This window comes from Hirundo rustica, chromosome Z (genome assembly GCF_015227805.2).
Source record: "Hirundo rustica isolate bHirRus1 chromosome Z, bHirRus1.pri.v3, whole genome shotgun sequence".
NCBI lineage: Eukaryota > Metazoa > Chordata > Aves > Passeriformes > Hirundinidae > Hirundo > Hirundo rustica.
In genome coordinates, this window is record NC_053488.1 from 78,941,056 (window position 1) to 78,960,266 (window position 19,211).

At 39.8% G+C, this 19,211-nt stretch overlaps 1 protein-coding gene across 6 annotated transcripts in view; it reads right to left on the reverse strand.

The window, feature by feature from the left end:
* MARCHF3 (membrane associated ring-CH-type finger 3) overlaps nucleotides 1–19,211 on the reverse strand; it is a 67,280-nt gene that overhangs the window by 38,717 nt on the left and 9,352 nt on the right. The window lies entirely within an intron of this gene.

A 19,211-nucleotide genomic window follows, 5' to 3' on the forward strand; every position in this document is an offset into this window, starting at 1 on the left:
AGCAGGATTCTCACAGAACCCTGCAGTCACAAAAAGTAAGCGACCAACCATTGCTGCACAATGAAATCAGCTTACAGGCAAGGAGCTGGCTTTAAGAGCTCTATTATGGATGAATTCCTCTTGTGCTGTTGGAAATACTTTGATCTCCTGGGTTTCAGAACATGTCTAAATTTAAAATAAGTTGTGCAAGGGAAACTATCCTTTTATGTTGCAATTGAGCTGTATGGATTGGAAGGTTACAGGCACAAGTAGAAGCAGGGCAGGAATGGGGAGATTAGTTCCCACATTCATCTTCCTGCCTGTCTTGGCACAGGTGCATGTGCTAAGTCAGAGAACTACAGCTTCAGTAGCGGTGAAAAAGTGGATCTACAATTTGCTAGGAGGGGAAAAGAGAGGTGGGATTCAATTCCAGCTTCTGATCGTCTTCGGGGTCTGGTCCTAGAAAACAAACCTTATTCTGTGTGTTATTGATACTCCCATTGTCATTGAATTAATAACTCCTCCCTCTGCTTCACCAGCCCCCTCAGACATGACATGGCACAGTTCGCCTTAGGAAGGAGCAGCCTGAGGATCTCTGTAACATAAAGTTCATAAGGTCTCCAGTGGCATCCATAGAAGGTATTTTATTCTGTTTTACAGAGACCTTAAACACTAAACTGGGGATTCAAACAGCCCAGAAGATGAAGGTGTAAACCTGTCCTCATGTAAGGATACCAAGGGCTTAAACAAGGCCTTTAGATTCCAGCTACAGCCATGAAATGCTACATGGTTTTATTCCCAAGTGTTTTAGAGATAAATGCATTTGATGGTTCTCATAAACAGCCTAGAGAAGATAAGCAAAGAACCAACACCGACCTTGTGTCAGATTTACAATTTTTATTTTTTAAGCCTTTGGAAAATCAATTACCTAATCCATAAGCTAGTTTGGAGAAAACTAATCTCCCCAGTGCTCAGCCCAGTGAGGCTTGTAAAGCACCTAGCTGACAGAGAGGTAGGGAGAACCACATGGCTAAGAAAGGATTCAAGACTATTGTAGCTCTGACCCTGCCTCATGCTTCTCATGCTCTCTCTCTTTGAGGTAAAGCACTGATTACAATGTGACCTGGGACAACAGCTGAAATTTGATGACTGGAAACAAACAAACAAACAAAAAGTCTACTTGAATTGTTTCGTGTTGCAGTGCATTAATTTGGTTTATATAGTATTTCATTTTTATATTGGGTTTTGTAATGGTTTCTTCTGTATCCCCTGCTCCCTTGGAAAATGTATCATGCAGTGTGTCCCTGCTCCTCCATCCTACCCATCCTGCCACACTGGAATGTAACCCAACTCTGTTCCTCTCCCACCTTGTCCCTGACTGAGTAGCGGCTTGTCCCTGCCTCTAGCCCCTTCCCCCTGAGTAAAAGCCCCTGGGACTGCGTGGGGATTCCTCTCTTGCACTGGGATGGGGAAGGGGACTGAACTGAGCTCCGGACTCTGCAGGGGCAGAGTCTAAATAAAGCCATGATTCCCCCCTGGAGCAAAGAGCAGACTCTTTCTTTTTGCCATCCACAGATGCCTGCTCTCTCTAAAGACAAAGGTTTGCAGCCTCTGGGTAGCTTTAAGGCCCTGAGAAGGAAGATTCCTTCTGGCATGGGCTCTCTCTCTCAAGCTTGCTGAGGCTAAAATGGAGCACAGGCTCCAAAGCGGGGGGAGAGAGAGTGGCTTCAGTTTCTTCTTCCATCGTGTCACTGATGGTGGCCTAATGGAAGGGTTAAACACCAGTAAAGGAACATCAGGCTATGGGTCAGCAGCTCACACTGAGCACCCCAATGCAGCAGCCATCATTCTGAGTGTGCAGCTTTAAATCTCTCTGAATTGCATATCAACCTGTAGGAATCCCAGATCTACTGAAAGGATGAAATGCAGAAAGCCCTGAACAACTGCAGTTCTGCAGCAGCATCAATCTCCTGACTTTATCCCCGGAAGTGACCAGGGTGAACCTGAGCTGTTTAACTCAACAGTTTAATAGGTGAAAGTTTAGTTTAATTAGATGAAGCTAATCTGGAACAGGGGCTTCAGAGAGAAGCAAAAGAAATGATGGAGATGGTCCCAGTGGAGGTTGGCAGCCACGGTATGGTGCCATAACCTGATTGCTGTATAAAAGGTAAAATGTTGGATGAAATCCCATTGCAGGAGGGAAATATGGCAAATTTCTTTCAACACTAGCTTTTTATAAAATACCAGTTCTAAAAAGCTTCAGACTGCCTGGGTTGTAACAGTTTCACAACAGTATTGCTTCATTGTGTTTAGTGTCACATCTTAATAAATATCACAGTCTATAAAAGCTTTATGCCTGTTGCCTGTATCCTTTGGTTAACCTTCTGCAAAAATTTGCCTGTTCATCATGACTGTAATCATCAAGCCAGAAAGAAAATGAGTTTTCTTTTGCTAGTGTGTTTTGTTTTGTTTTGTTTTGTTTTGTTTTTTCCCTGTGTATTTTAATACAGAGATGCAAATTTTATGTGTTAATGTTTTAAGACTTGCTTAGTGGTCTTACAACACTTGCTGTAAAGTGTAGGCAGCCTAATATAAATGTGCCAGAATAATAAAAAAGCCAAGTATTGGTCATCTCTATCTAGCAGAACTTTACTGTAAAATTCCAGTGGCCAACTCCACTGCTGCTTTATACCAGGAAGAAAAGCAGGGCTTCTACCTTTTAAAATTATTTCTTACAACATTAAATTATTTCTATAACATTTGAGCAGCAGTTTATCAAGGTCCCTTGGCAAGTTTCATGAACCACAGATTTATTTCATGGCTTTCACTATTTCCCCACATTTTAGCGATCCCCAGTCTTGCAGAGACTGACCGAAAGGCATGATATGTTTCCACATCTCCCATAGAACAGTTAACACTAAAAAATCAGTAAAACTGAATGGAAATAAAAGAGTTTGTCAGAGTCAGTGTGTTCTGTTGAAGCCAATGTGTTTCTCTACATGAAGCTACAACAGTTAGACAAGGAAATTTCGTCCTCAAAATTCAGCAGTTTCATGTTACAAGTAGAACCAGATTAATTCATTATTTAAAAAATAAAAAAGAAAACAGGTTAAAAAAAAAAAAAAAATCTGCTCACTCCGCTTCCACAGCTTAGTCCAAATTGCACCAGGGGAGGTTTAGGAGGGAGATGAGGTGGAATTTTTACACACAAGGGGTGATTGGTCATTGGAATGTGCTGCCCAAGGAGGTGGTGGAGTCACTGTCCCTGGAGTGGTTTAAGGAATGACTGGATGTGGCACTGAGTGCTCTGCTCTGGTTGACAGGTTGGACTCAGAGCTCTTTTCCAACCTATTTAATCCTGTGGTTCTGTGTATTTTCACAAAAGAAAACTCAGGAAAGACCTGCATGAATCAAAGAAAAAGCACCCAAGATCTGTCTGGAACATTTATAGTGTTTTTTTTTTTGTTTGTTTGTTTGTTTTTTTTTTTTTGTTTTTTTTTTTTTGGTTTTTTTTTTTTTTTGTTTTGTTTTTTTTTTTTTTTTTTTAACAAAGTGCTAGACTAAATAGTTTGTCTCTGCTTTAGCAGTGCCAGCAATGATTCATCCCTACAAAATACTGTTGAATAATTAAAAGTAGATGATATCTTTGTTCTCTCTTAATAACATTTTTTTCCTACTCCTGATTTTTTTTCTTTGAAACAAATGTCTACCAGTCAGTTAATTAACATCCATTTTTCTACGATCTGCTCAGCACAGGAATACACCTGATTTTTCAGGTAGAAGTAATTTATAGACTACATTATCCAAAGTTATTTTCCATTCCTTTGTCCTTGGCAAAGCAGCATTACAATGACAACCAACATCTTAGAGCAGAACACATTAACAAGATTGTTAATTTCCTGATTCTGCTAACTAAAAAGAAGCCTCACCACTCCATTAAATAAAAAGGAATGGCAACTATTCCAATTTTATTATTTTTCCACAAAGAACAGAGGATGAAATCCTCAGTCCAGTAAGCTGTTAATTACTCCAGAGGATAAATCTCAAATCCATGAAACTTATTATTCTCTGTATTGTGGGATTGTGGGGCTTTTTTAGACAATGCTGTGGTGGGGGGGAAAAAAAAAAAAAAAACACCAAGGGGGGGGAAAAAAAACCAAAAAAACCCCCCACCCTTCTCTATTCTGAGTAAGACTGAGAGGGCACCTCAGCCATTCACTATTATCACAGAGCTCCTTGGCCATGTAACCACAGAGAAACATTTACAGGGGTAAAAGGTTGGGTCCCTCCCATAAAATTTAACATTTGCTCATCAACTAGCACAATCTCATTTCAGGAGTCTGAGGATCAGCACACATTGTCCAAGATGTCCCTACTGATTATCCCATTGCTTATTGGGCTGCTGAGTGCAATGACCTGCATGTGGGACTTCACCATAGTCAAGGCAATTTTCTCACTGACCCCCTGGACCTCTCTTTAGAGCACAATCACCTCCACTGCCTTATAAATCACTTGGTGGAAATTCACATTGTGTTTCAGCTAAAGGAGTAGCAGAGCAAGAAAGAGTTTTCTCAAGCCAAACTGAGTTCAAGCTTCACTTTCAGTACTTCTTAGAAACAATTACAGTTAAATTGTGAAGAAAAACGTGATGCAAAACTATGACTTTTGGTCACATTAAAGTGATGCCTATGTAAATGCAATTTTTTTCTTTTTTTAGAGGTAGGCTTTTCTGGAAAACTTGGGGTAATCTGGAGAGCTAGAGATGTGACTGTTGCACCAAGTTTCTAATTAATTTCAATTTTATAAGACTTTACTGGAATCACTTCACGCTGGGTTTTATGATACCATAAATCGTTTGGGGTTTGCATGCCTGTCTACGTGCTTAAAAAGCAGACAAAGCAGTTAACCTGGGCTATAACTGATCACATACTTTCCTTTTATATCTGATATGGAATAATAGGATTTATTCCACCATTGGTAAGAATTGCATCTTAGTGGTCATCTTATTGAGAATTATATATTTTCAAAGAGTTTATTTCCTCCTATTTTGGGAGGACAAGAAAGGTACAGGAGTACAAGAAGTTTAGTGGAGTTTAGGGTCTATTGAGAGTAAACTGTACGTTAGCTGTGGGTAGAGTCTGGGTACGGTACACACAATATTACCATTAGTAGTGTAATACTACTAAATTTAGTATTTTTACAGTATCTACCAGTATTTTGTTCTTAAACCTGTGTCTCCTGTAATGCAATGCTTCTATCCTTCTGCCAAGAACAAATTTATAATGTATTTTGCTTTATTTTATTCCCTTGGGGGGAAAAAAAAAAGAATCTATGTATTGTTTGGAACATTTGACCTGATTGCATATGTAAGTATATACTAATTTTCTTCAAGGGCTGAAGTTAACAAAAAGAGCTCTATTTTTAATTTTAGGTTTTAATTTTTAAGTAATTGCAACCCTAGGCATGATATAAGAAAATGGGATACAGAACAATGGACCTGCTTTCTTCCAAAATTTATTTGGCACCTAATTGGGCCCAGAAGCTTGGTCCGTCACGTTCTGTTGGACTGACCCAAGAGTAGCATCAGACTCATGACTCATGACAAAGACAGCAGTTTTGTAAAACTCTACTCTGAGAGAAAATGTTGTAAAGTTTTATAAAGTTTGAGACAGGAACAAAGCCCAGCAGCAGACAGCGAGGCAAGCTCATCATGAGGGAGTTTAGCCAGCTGCAAATCATATGATGCAACATAAGCAGAGGAAAGAAGAGAAGGAACCCATCCTGTCCTGCTGACTTCCTCAGCACAGATTCCACCAGGAGTCTCCCACCTACTTCCAGCAACTTTCAGGGGCTCTGACCCAGCACCTAAGATGACAGGAATCCACTGATTTTTAGGACAAGTTTGCTGCTGTATTCAGTAGGGTCAAGTTTTCCTTGCTGTTACATTGGCCATCATCATCCTACTGCTTTAAAAAAGGTCCATCTCAGTAGGTTCTTGGCAAGATTAAATATTCTGCATGTCTGCAGAACAGGCTGGAAACCCGATTTACAAAATCGTTAATTAGAAAGGCTAATAGTTCTAAGAAACAAATTTTACAGCAATTAAACTCAGCTCCTTTGTGCCAGCTGAAAAAATTATTATTTCTCCCTGATTCTTCATTTGATATTCAGCTATTTTGTGTCTAATATTGGGTGGCTAATTTTGCTTCCAGCATCTGAAAACCCAAGTCAGCCAGAAGTGCCTCATACCAGTTCTGAGGCAGGCTGAGAAGCCTTTCCAACAGTTCAGGTGAGGATACAAGATGTGAAAATTGAAGTTATGTGTTTCTGTCCACTCAGGGACGGCAGTTGTCTCTACCCATCCCAGGGACGCAAGTTGTCAGGGGCTCCTTTTCAGGAGTTTAAATTCCCCGGCTCTCAGGTGGTTTTAGAGTCCTGGCCCTCTGCAAAGCTCTGTGCCAAACGCAGGAAAAGACGGAGTCTTCAAGGTTACATACTTCATTTATTAGTTCTTATCTTACAATTTTCTCAGTGTCCAAAGGATGTTTGCCGTGGCTCGGACGTCTGGTGACTCCCCCTGTCTCTGGGCTGTCCTTATCTTTTATACTAATTGCTACGTATTCTTTATTTACTATTTATTACCAATGTCTATCACTATTACTAAAAAGGTCATCTTTACTCTGACCCAATCCTCACTGACTACTTTGTGCCAATGTCACTGCAGAAATGGAGTGAGGGAACAAGAAGGAAGAAGAAGGAGACAACGCCCCAAATTCTTCATCTTGCCCCATTCACTTCAATGCCAAAAATCCCAAACTCACTGTTTTTTCACCCTGTGATATACTAAACTACTATTTTTCACACTCTTGTGGCCTGCAATGCTTCCTGCAGTGCAAGAAGCCTCTCCCATGGACTGAAATCAAATCCAGTGTCTCTCTGAGCTCTGGGCTGGGGTCCCAGACCCCCCTGCCCAGGTCCCTGACCCTCCAGGGCAACCAAAGGAATGCCCTGGACTCCAACATCTCCCCCTCCTGTTTGAACCAAGAACACCTCCTTGGCCATTCTGTCCATGGTTTGCTGTACACATGGAAACAAACACGGCAAAATCATGAGAAGGATTACAAGCCCTACTAAAATATATATAACTATCTTCAAAATTTCCTTTCACAATGGTGAATGGTTAAACAAATTGAACAAACCATCCATCTATGACCCAGTTACCTCTTCAAGTTTGTTCACATTCTTCTGCAATTGCCTGATGTTCTCATGAATGGATTTGGAATGATCTGGAAGCACATTCTTTCAAATTTCTTACACCCATGCCTGTGGGTCGGCAAAAGATCATCAATCGCTGCCCTGTTTTGGAGACTTGCTTGTCTTACACTATCAATGTCTAACAACGTGTCACTCAGTGCAGGAGAGACAGCTCGGGCATGTTTGCTCAACCAACAACCCACGTGATCCAATTGTGTCAAGGCTGCTCCTGACGCTGCCTGTGGTGAAAAAATTGCAACTGCAATTCTCTGAGCCTTGCTCCATGTGTGAACATCATTACCACAATTTGGATCATACATCTGAACCGATCTTTTCCCTCTCTGTTTTAGTTTTCTCATCAGTGTCATGTCAGGTGTTAGCAATGAAAGCATTCCAATGCTGCATGGACCACCTGTGGCACTTGCCAGGATTGTGGGCCAAATTTCGTCCCCACAAATGAAAAAGTTTCCCTTTGGCAACTGAGCTGGGACAGGTTAGTTGCCACAGCACTACAACAGGACAGAAATTTCAAGAAAAGAGTATTTAGCTCATCATTCAGTCATGTATAACCGTCCACATATGTAGCTGCTCACTGCTCCGAAATTCATCCAGTCAGTCATGATGCCACAGACACAAGGGTCAATATTTCAAGGCTCTGGGAATTAATGTTTTGTTATAGCTTAATGTATCATTAGACCAGCAGATGGAAAACAGGCTTCCACGAGATGCATTACCCTGGCAAGCTCAAAGTGACTTAAGCATAAGGCTGTGGGGGCAGATCTCTGGCTCAGCTGGCCAACCTATCTCTATTAAAGCTTTAACGCAAGAAGAGCTGGCATGCCGTTTCGTTACACCCAGGCTTGGTATGTATTGGAATTACAATGCAGTTCCAGAATAGCATCAGCATGTATGAGCAGCATGGTTTTTTGAACCACAGCTTAGGCAAAAGGCAGAGATGACTTTAAGCTTTTCAGCATCTCTCTATGAATGTTTTGCTTTACCAAAATTCAATTCTGCAGAAGCAGAAGGGTACTCAGTTGTGTGATGCAAAAGAACACACCAGGTACTCACAGCCCATTTTATTATTCCTAGCCCTAATAAGCAGCTTCTCTAAGCTCATGGCAGTAAAATCAACAGTTTATTTGTTTAGCCCTCCTGACGATACAGGAGGGAGATCTTGTTGTCTAAACATAGCCAAGCTGCCTGAGAAACCCCTGTGGACAAGAGCTTTCAAGAGCTGATTCTCCCGCCAAATTAATTCCAAGCACTCACACAGAGCTTTTTAATGGTTCAGCCCCACAACATGTGTTTAATTATTTAACAAAACTGAGTACAATGCATTTGTGAGGCTTTTATGACCATCGGCATTCACAGTAACACTGCACACACACTAACAATTCATTTAGTATTCTATAACTTTGAAGATACCCCTCATGCCCCCAATATTGTTTTCTTGAGATTAAAGGGCCAAGTAAAGTGTTTTAGTTCTGTCATATATAACTGTTCACTGTATAAAATGCAAACCCATCTTCTCCTACCTTTTCTCCCATTTTCTTCTGGGAGAATAACTTCAGGAACCTTTAAAACACAATTATTAGATGATATATTCAAATACTTCAGATATACTGTAATACTTCAGTATATCCAGTACTTCAAATTATCCATCCCTATGATTTTTGTCTCTGGTCTTCAACTTTCAGTTTCAATATCACATTTTAAATGTTGCAGAGTTATCACTAACTGTGACTTCTGCCTTTTAAATATACTATATTTACTTTCACGTTTTTTGTCACATTTAGAATGAAAACTTCACAAGAAAATTTCAAAGCTTAGTGTGCCTAAAAGAGAAGCATTTTCCACACCCAGAAACATATTCCTTTTCTCTCCTGTATCTTAGTAGACTGTGTGAAAGTAATTTTCTTTCATATAGGGAAGTGTAAAAAGAACAAAAATACAAATCCTGTGTACAAATCCTTTCCTCTCCAAACCACAGTCACAAACATCAACATCTGAAAGCCAATGTGTGCAAAGCAAAATCAAGAAGCAGGCTTCACCCTGGATATATTTTCCTTCCTTTCCTCCAAACCCAGAATGACAATTCTTGTGCTCTAGCTCCCTGTGCACCTTTGGATTGCAGTTCCAAAGCAAACAGATGTTTCCCTGATAACTTTTTTTTTTTTTTTTTTTTAATTGTTCCATGCTTCTTTGTAAATTAAGTACTTTAAAAACTTGGGGAAACGTACCCATGAAATCTCTGCAATGTCTAATTTTGCATGTGAACTGTGCATCATCCAAACTTATTCCCACAGGGGTATTGTCCTAGGGTAACTTTATGACGTTTGTATCCCCAATCGTCTGCTCTGTTTGTGCTGTACATTGAGTCCTGTGCCTTTAAGACTGGTTCTAAGAGCAAGGAGAAGCGCGGAGTTTGTTTTGAGAAAACTGCCTGACTCCTCCACATTCTTCTGCGGACGGGGTGTTCAGCGGAGGCTTGGAGAGACTGCAGGACAGAGATTTTTTTTTTTTTTTTGCTTTTAGTTAGTTTCACCTAGCTAGGGCAGAGACATTCCCTGGACTGTTTTTTTTTTTTTTTTTTTTCTTTTTCTTGGAACTGTTTAAACCTGCTCTGGACTGAAAACCCAGGGGAGCACTTGGGGGCTGCACCTGCGGCCCACCGGGGCCGGGACCTCGGCATTTTCCAGCAGCGCCGGAGAGACTGGGACTGAGGAGAGACTGAGAGAGAGCCGAGCTACACCCACGGCAAGGACTTTCTCAATTTGCCATCTCACTTCAGAAGGAGAGGGTTTATTGTTTCATATTAATCATTCTTTATACTTGTATGCACTTCGTTTTTTTTAGTAAAATAGTTTTTTCCACTTTTCTCCAAAGAGTTATTTTTTTTTTTTTTTCCGGACCGGTTGGAGGGAGGGGCCACTTGGGTTTGCTTCCTTAGAGGGATCCTATACAGGGGTTTTCTCCCAAATTTGTCCCAAACCAGGACAGGTATTCAACTGGAAAAAAACTAATTCATCATGAAATGCATCACTCTTCTAAATAAGTCAGGATTTTGAAAGAGCTGACTGCTCTATAACTTTTTGCTACCTCTTCTAGCTCACATATGTGTTAACAGCTCAATGGTTAAAAAGTGATCATAGAAGGACAGAACTGATAGAGCTGAGCATTTCCATCCTATTTTTTCCATATTTATTTTGTATTTGCATTAAAATGTAAACAAATCAAATAAGAATCCATATGGCAAAAGAAGCACAAGTTAGCTGCATTCTTGTTATATTTCATTAAACACTTTAAAATTTTGTTTTTCTTTTCCATCCTTACAGACTTCTCATCCTTTCAGCAAAGCCGCAACTGGGCATTGGACATTTATAGCTGCATCCCACAGTATTCCTGAGGTCCTGTCTTGCACACACAGAGCCCTAACTCCTTCTTAGCCATTAATGCTGAAATGCCTCTCTCAGCTAAAAGGATCAGACACGTGACTCCATTAAGAAAACTGCGCGGCCAGAAAGAGTGCTATAAAAAGGCCGAAGGCATATGCAGTGGTCTCTGTCCTAGAGTAAGTGTATCTCTGACAGCACTGTCTGCAGAGATGGGTTATTTTCCTTCCTACCAAGAAGGAGAACAATGAAAGGGAAAATAAACAAATAAAGCCCTTCCACCACTTGGGTGCTTTGCAGTCACCTCACACCCAAAATATAACACCAGAACTGTGAATGCCACACCACCCCAACAGAACAAGCCATGCTGGACAGTCCAGGGGCAAATTAACACTGGTTCTCTCTGCTTTCTCTCAGCCTCTTCACAATGTTTTGAGTTTTGTTGCTTTTTTTTTTTTTTTACCAGTCTATAACTCACCCCCGAAGCCTCACAACCTGTGATACCCTCCTGTTTATCCAGCAGCAAGCAAGAGGATCTCTCATGCCATGTACATGCCACACAAAGAGCTGCATGTCAGCTTCCAGATACAGAATTAAGAGAAATGTGAAGTTATTTAGGTGTGGTTTTTTGTTTGTTTTTTTGGTTTTTTTTAACTGAGGCCACAGAAGATGCATTCCAGCAAACAGAGAGACTCCCTGGTGCTCACCTGTACTTTCAAGACAGCATAATATCCAACAGCAGAGAATTATGTTTTTAAACACACAGGACACGATGAATGCTGAGAGGAACTATGGCACTTTTACCAGAAAAACTCACTTAGCCAGGTCACTTAACAAAACAAACTCAAACAAACCACACAAAACAGTGAGTGGTTACTGCTGTGGGTTTTCCTAATAGTAGTTTTTCAATTTTCATGTTATTTTTAATTTGTAATTTAGAAATTTTTACATACCATAGTCTTTCTTCAGGGCTAAAGCAAGTATAGCAAACTTAACAATTTCCTACCCATTGCCAAGAATTGCAAAAGCTACTCATCAGCAAGCAGCAACAGCTTTCTCTGAGATGGCTATTTAATTTAAAAAAAAAAAAAGTTAAAATAAGTGAACTGCATGTCATACCTACTTTTGAGAAGACCTTAAATCAAACTGTAATCTTCATCTGTGTCACTCTGTTCTTTCCTCTTTAAAAAGGAGGATATTTAAAAAGGAGAGGAAAATCCTAGGTATAAAGTAAAAAAAAGGTTTGTAGTTTTATTTTTAAGTGTGCTAAGCAAGTACAACTTTATCTTCCCTGATTTTGACAGACCAGCATCTGGTAAGGAGAAAGGACTTAAAACCAACAAAAGTGCTGTCAACCATAAAATACTCAGGACTAGCTGGCACTGGAGCTAGTGAATGACCTGTGGACTCATGATTCCTGTTCCAATACGCCTGTCAAATTAGCTCAGAGGCAACTGGAGTAGTCCCTGCCGCCATTCCCATCAGCACCTTCCCTACTCTTCATTTAATAGGCAAAAACCTGCAAAAGAATTTCAGGTTTAAAGGCCTCTTTGAAAGCATGTAGATCAACATAGTGTAAATCACTTCTTCCTTGAAATCAGAAAGAGATAAGTAATTCATACTGTGACCTTAGCATTTCTTAGTCCTTCTCTTGTTTGTTTGTTTGTTTGTTTGTTTGAATTTGCAGTGCTTTTTCCTCAGTGGAATTCAGTGCATTTAATCTTTTCCTTTCAAATATACACAGTTTTTGTACTCTCTTCTTCCTTCAACTCCTGCATCTCAAGCTTAAGCTTTGTTTCCCTGTGCTAAAACTCTCTTTTGCTGGGTAATTTCTCTTCCCCTCTTCACCCAACTGCTCTCTCCTCCAATACAAGAAGTACACAGAAGGCCTGCATCTAAAAATTAGGGAGGTCAATGTACAAAGCTAATGAGAAAACAGAGATTTGCAAATGTTTGTAAGGCTAAGTCTCTTTCCCACCCTCTGGGAAAAAAGCAAGACACTGGATTTTTCATTGCATGCATGATTTTTTTTTTTTTTTTTCTTTTTTTTTTTTCTTTTCCTCTCTCTCTTCTCCTCTCTGTAGAAATCTCTTTCACATAAGCCTCCACCTAGGAGGAAACATTTCCTAGGAAAAAATTAGACCTCTTCATTCATTCTTGCTGAGTTAATATCTTACAGAGGTGTTGGGTAGGAATGAGCTGGGCTCAGAGGCTGCCTTATCACACATGAAGAAGCAGCCTCTGCAAACACAGAAAGCAAATATTCTGGCAAATATTTGTATGCTGAAAAGTTAAATTACACACACACACACACACACACACAAAAACCTCTGCTTTCCTGTTTCAAAATCTGCTTGGGAGAGTCAGAATGCACTGAAAGATTCTGTCTCTTTCCAGAGTGATGAGAAATGGTAATTCTTACAAGGAAAACAGAGTTTAAGCAAGATTGAAATTACACAGGCTTAGGGCTGACACACAAGGCTGCCAATATGGATTTTTGCTCATTAGAAAAGATCAACAAATGACAGGAAAATATGTTGGTGCACTCAGTCCCTCTTTTCACTTAAAGAACCAGCTTTATTACCCTGAAAGAATTTCTCTCTGCTTTTAGGAATATAAGAGATTTGACTTCTCTGTTTCAGAACCAGGAAAACTCATCAGACTAAAAAAACTTCTATTTTGACTGTAATATATTAAAGTAAGAGATGAAACAAGTAAGAAATGAAATATTTAAAACACTGGGTGTGGGTTTGTTAAATCTAGCTAGCTTCTAATAGAAAGTAAAGGGCACAGAGAGTCTGTGAAAGACTCTGCTCTGTTCTTGCAAGCAGAGCCTGACCAAACTCTTACTCCAATTTATGTGTATTTCAATGAACCCTCAAGCAAGAAGAAAAAGCACAAGAGGAGATTGAAAAGAAATACCACATCTACACCCCAAGGGCTTAGTCAAACTATTTTCAGGCAGAGAACTTGAGGAGAAACAAAATGCATGGGTTTATCTTTTTTTTAAGCACTGTGTCTCCATGTAAAGAAAATCCTAATTTATTCTCAGTAGCATGTACGAAAAAGCTGCTGCTATCTCTCAGCCAGCTGCTTCCCCCACCCTCCACCCCTACCCTCAGAGAAGGCTGAATAAGAACCATGACGTTATGGGAAATCAAGAATATTCCCATGGTTTTTTCCATAGTCTGAAGACATCCTATAAATCAGCCTTGAGTATTTTAATATCTGGCATTAATATAAATATTTGTGTGTATGTATATCCATATCTTTATACACACAGTTTGTGGTGAGATCTTAGAGTACTGGAAGGAAATTGGGCTACTGATTCTTCCCAAATACAAGCTTTTAAAGGAAGATCAGAGAAAAAAAAAAAAAAATCATCCAAGTTCTCTCTTCCCTTAGAAAAGCAGAAAATCCAAATCCACAGAGTATATTCTGGTTCAGATCACATCTACATTATGTGTAATACTAAGTTCCAAGACCCTGCTTTAGGCTTTTCATGACTTTCTATGACTAAGATTATTATTTTTATTTAATAATAAGACACTGAGAAACTCAGCCACTGCTGAAAATGTAAGGGAATGACTGCTTGCTAAATACTGTAATTTGTGTCTGTAATAAAAGTGAAGAAATCAACAGCACAGTAGCTGTGGTTTGGCATAGCTTTACTTTGGCTGCTTCTTCTGGATGGAGCCCAGAGATTTAAGGATCTGCCAGGAGCCCTTAAAAAGTGAACCAAGCTATAAAATGTAAAACACTGAGGAAGAAAGAAAAATGTTCTGGCCAGGAAAATGCTGTTGGCAACAGCACAGCATCCTTGTGCAGGTTTTAAACACCCTTATATTGTTGCATGACACTTAGAAAACCTTTAATGTGGTATTAAAATGTCTTTAAAAAATAACAGGATTAAGCTTCCAGCCAGAGATCCACAATCAGGTGCAATCAGCAACCATCCCATACATGCCCTTGGTTATCTGAAAGCCCAGGATTTGTGGATGTAATTCTTATTCCTGCAAATAACATGCAGAAATTCAAGAGTATTTTTACTTCCCTTTTGGTAATCAGCAAAATATTTCAATAATTTGTGCTGACTGACCATAAATCAAGCTGCACTAGAGGAAAGTAGGAGCCAAAAGGTCACACCTGCTTGGGCAGGAAACTGAGAGCAGAGGATTCTGCCCTCGTGCCCTCTGTACTGGAGTTAGCACCATGACAGTGACACAAGACAAGGGGCACATAAAGGTTGAAATCCACAGTTTGGTTCATTGCTTAAAAAGTTGTCTTTTTACTTATCTGCGATCAAAATGCAGCGAGGAAATATTGCCCTTGAAAAGGTGCTAAATAATAAACCAGTGTTTCCATTTGCTGTTTACAGTGGGGTAATGAATTTAGTAGAACTAACCTACTGCAGCTAGCTGGAGTTTTACATATGGAATAGCGACTTCTCTGTGGAGTGTAGCCTGGATCCAGGACCCCATCAAATGAAGCAGACGTGTTTTATCTTCCTACTGCTCTGTCTGGAAAGATAGACTCATAAGGGGAGTTTATCAGAAGCAGACATCTGTAGAGGACAAGTATTTTCCCAGTGGCTTATGAAACAGATTCTGCTCTTTATGATAGGATGAGGCACAAGCATGTACTGCAAAAAAGGTTTGGTCATCAGCTTTGAAATGTCAGAGTGGGTGAGTGCCATGTTCACCTAACAAAGATCATTGTCAGCACGAAAAATGCAGTGCCAAGGGCCTTTTGTCCCAGAACTTGTGTAGCCAACATGAATTACAGGAGTTAGAACTGAGAGGTGCTGGTGGCTCCTACTGCTAGGAAGCCCTGAGGAGGGAGACCATCAAGGATAAGAGAGAAAAAGGAGATAAGGGGAAGAAGAAGAGAAAGGTAACAAATCAAGGAGAGGGAAGACAGAGAAATTGTAATCAACCAGCAGTTGGCATCATCAGCGGCAATATACAAAACAAAATTCAGCAGGGGGGGGGGGACGGCAGCACAGAAGGGTGTGTGGAACCAACCCAAAACAACCAAAAAGCAAAATTCAGAGGGTTTTTTTGGAAGGGGGACTAAATTGTAAAACTACAAAAATTAATTGAGAACTGGCAAGGTTTAAAAACAAAGAAATGCCATTCTTTCCTTTTTAAATGACCTCTTCAAACTCCTTTCTGTGGGAGTTCAGGACTTCTGACCTACAGAACCAATATGATTTCAGCAGAAGCCTTTTATTGTTTACTTTAAGCTACAGTTATAGATTCTAAGACTGCTTTGTTCACATGTTCATCATCATTTGATTAGTTCCCTCACCTTGACCATGCGTCCCGCACGAACCCTCCAGGAAAGATGACTGGTCCCATGTTATCGCTCTGTGGGCCTCCTTTATCTAGGTCTTGCATTCCTGGTATTCTCTTTCTCAGGCTCTTCTTTTCTTATTTTAGCGCAGTTTTTTTCAGTAATCTTGATGATTTCCTGAGGGTTCTGATAACAATAACTGCAGGTGGTTTGGCTGGGGCACATTCTGGACAAATACATTGCAACACCTTTCTGAAGTGAAGCTTTGTGTGCAATCATTTTATGTAGAAGACTGAGCCAACCTTGGAGTGACTATGTAACTTCTTTAGCACAGGGAAGTGAAATGTAAAGCTAAGGAAAGACAAATCACTCTTGCCTTTGGCAATCATTCATTCCCTACCATTAAGGAAAACCCAGTGACTGATGATCACTGCTGAAATGGTTAATAGTCTACAAACAGGAGTAAGACAGCATATCTGGTACTGCTTTAGAAAAGGTCCTGAAGGGTTTGGCGATCACAGATAAACAAATCCTGCTATTGTAATTTTACTGAAGTTATGGGTAGCACGCAAAGCTACTACAATGTTTCTAGCAAACTGGACCAGTACTAAAATATTAAATCATCACTTTCAGGTAGTCATATTCATTCTTCAAATAATAAAACCGAGGTGGAAGGAAGTACTGACTGGCTTTCTCCACTTGCAGTGGCAGGGCTGACAAATTTCCCTTTTTAACTGCTAGGCTGAATTTGCTCTCTCCAGAGACCATGCTGCCATGGCAGCAATATTCAGTACAAATGAAGTGTAAAAGTTGGTTAGTTTATTAAAATAGCATGGTTCTGTAGGACAATTTTTCATCAGTTTTTCAGAGCACCACGTACCCTGCAATGTGCGCTGAGTAACACAACCAAAAGTGAGCACATTACGGTCAGCTGTGAAACAAATGTTACACAAAGCCAAAGCGCTTCCAGACAGAGCCTTGTTCTCCACCTGAACTTGCACTGAACACAGTTCATGTTCCCTGTTGCCAGCTTAAGCTCCACTTTCCATTCCAGTCTGTCCACACATGCTCCCTCAGATTCCTTTTTGGGATTAAACTAATGGTTTCACCTGAACACTGACAGATTTTCATTCTGAGAAGGTCTGTGTGACCACATGGACACAAAGAGATTCATTCAGACATTAAAATCATCAGAAAATATCAGTAAGTACCCAAAGTTCTTGTCTACAAGGAAACTGCAGTTTCAGAACTGAGAGAGTAATACAAAAGGAAAAATATTTATTTGTACTAGAAAGAAATTTGCAAGGACTTATATTCAATCCTGTTAAATAAATTTGTCACTGAGAGAGGAAGGAAGAGAGGTTGAGAATATTTACATTTATCAAAAATTGGTGGAGAAACACCAAACTTCTGCTGATTCCCACTAAACGTTTATACAGCCACAACAAATCGTAGGGATGATCAGAGTGAGCCAGATTTAACTTTTCCTTAAAGAGGACAGCAGTTTTTTCACAGGATCTCTTTCTGCACTAATTTGCAGTTTTCTGAAACACAGTTTCCATTTAAGATTTTGTCTCCTGCGTTAAACCCCCACATTTCCTCTGGTGGCAGACTCTCTGCTGGTGGCTCCCGCACAATGCAAAAAAATTAAAAGACGTGAACAGGGAGGAGTTTCAGCTTTTGCTTAATAGACAAACTGGATCACACAAAACTGCTTTTTTTTGTTTGTTTGGGGTTTTTGGGAGTTGGGCGTTGGGGGGGGTTTTGTTTGTTTTCGGACAAACTGGATCACACAAAACTGCTTTTTTTTGTTTGTTTGGGGGTTTTTGTGTGTGTGTGGTTTGGGGGGGGTGGTTTTTTGTTTGTTTTTGGTTTTGTTTTTGTTTTGTTTTTAATGAGGTAGGACAAGCAGGTCTGTTTGCATTGCAATTTGTGCCTGCTGGGTCTGTAAATCCAATGTATCTGTAGCTCTGGGCTTAAACTGGTCCTTCCACAGACGCAAGGGTGCTGCTGAAAGGTGTTTTGTTTTGTTTTGTTTTGTTTTTTGCTGAAATTCTTACATATGTCTCCACTGCAAACTGCCTAAGTGAGATAAAAGAGCATGCTCCTCTGCCTTATTTACAAATGCCCAGAAACCCCTTGAACCCTCCTTGGCAACACGGATTGCACTCTGTTAAAGGTGAAGGTCTAGAGGTTGTCAGGGACTCACTATTCCAACAAGAACCAAAGGATAATTCAAGTTTCCTTAAGCATTATGCCTGCAACTAAGGAAACGTGTTAAATCCTAGCACTACTACTAAGATTTTACTAATAAGGATTCCTTAAAAATTTAATTTAGTCACAGGCAGCACCAAGACAGAATTTGTTTTAATATTACTTGTTAAGTTCATAAAAAGAATGAAAATAGATTTAAAAAAACACTTTTGTTCCCTTATTTACAGGTTACTATATATATTCCACAGAATACACACAGGATGGAGAATATTCACATTACAACGGATCACCTATAACTCTATAAACTCCCTCAGTGAACAAATTTAAAGTACCCTCATCCTTTTGAAGTACAGTTGTAGTACAGCCTAACCGCCTTTAGTACAGACTGTACTTCAGTACTGTCTACAGCCAGTATTACAGGCTGTTAGGAAGATCAACAGCACAGCCTTCAAACCTGAATTTCTAAGCACTGTTATGCTTCTATTGTTGTTCTGTGCTGCTGCTCAAACACCTTGAATATTACAGGGACTAATCAGCATTTCAGAGATAGATAAATAATTTCTTTTTTTTTTCAGGTTAAATGAGATCCCCCCATTTTCACTATCAAAAATTTTTAATGTAGGACACATACATTAATATGAAGTTAGGACACATACATTTATGATGTCCTCATTACCACAACAATTTTTCAAATATCCAGAGAGTAAAGAAGAAGTCACCCCCTGCAAAAGGGCAAATCAGCCTTTATTAACTCTGGAAATCCTCTTGGCAACACATGAAGTCAGAGTCTCAAAATATAGTCTGGAGCAGTTTGTTTGGTTACAGCAGGATGTGTGACGGTGCATGAGCAGACCTTCAGCTTCCATTAGGGTTGAAGATTCATTCTGGCTTTTCAGAATCTGCCAGCACGTGAACACATGGACACCATGTACAAACTTGGAGCAACACTCCTCTGGAAGGCCATAGCTATGAAGTGATAGTGTCACCACACCCAAAAATTATTTACTGCTAATTTCTCAATGGTTCTGTTAATATATGAAATATTTTCCAAATAGCAATAATAAGAAAACTCCT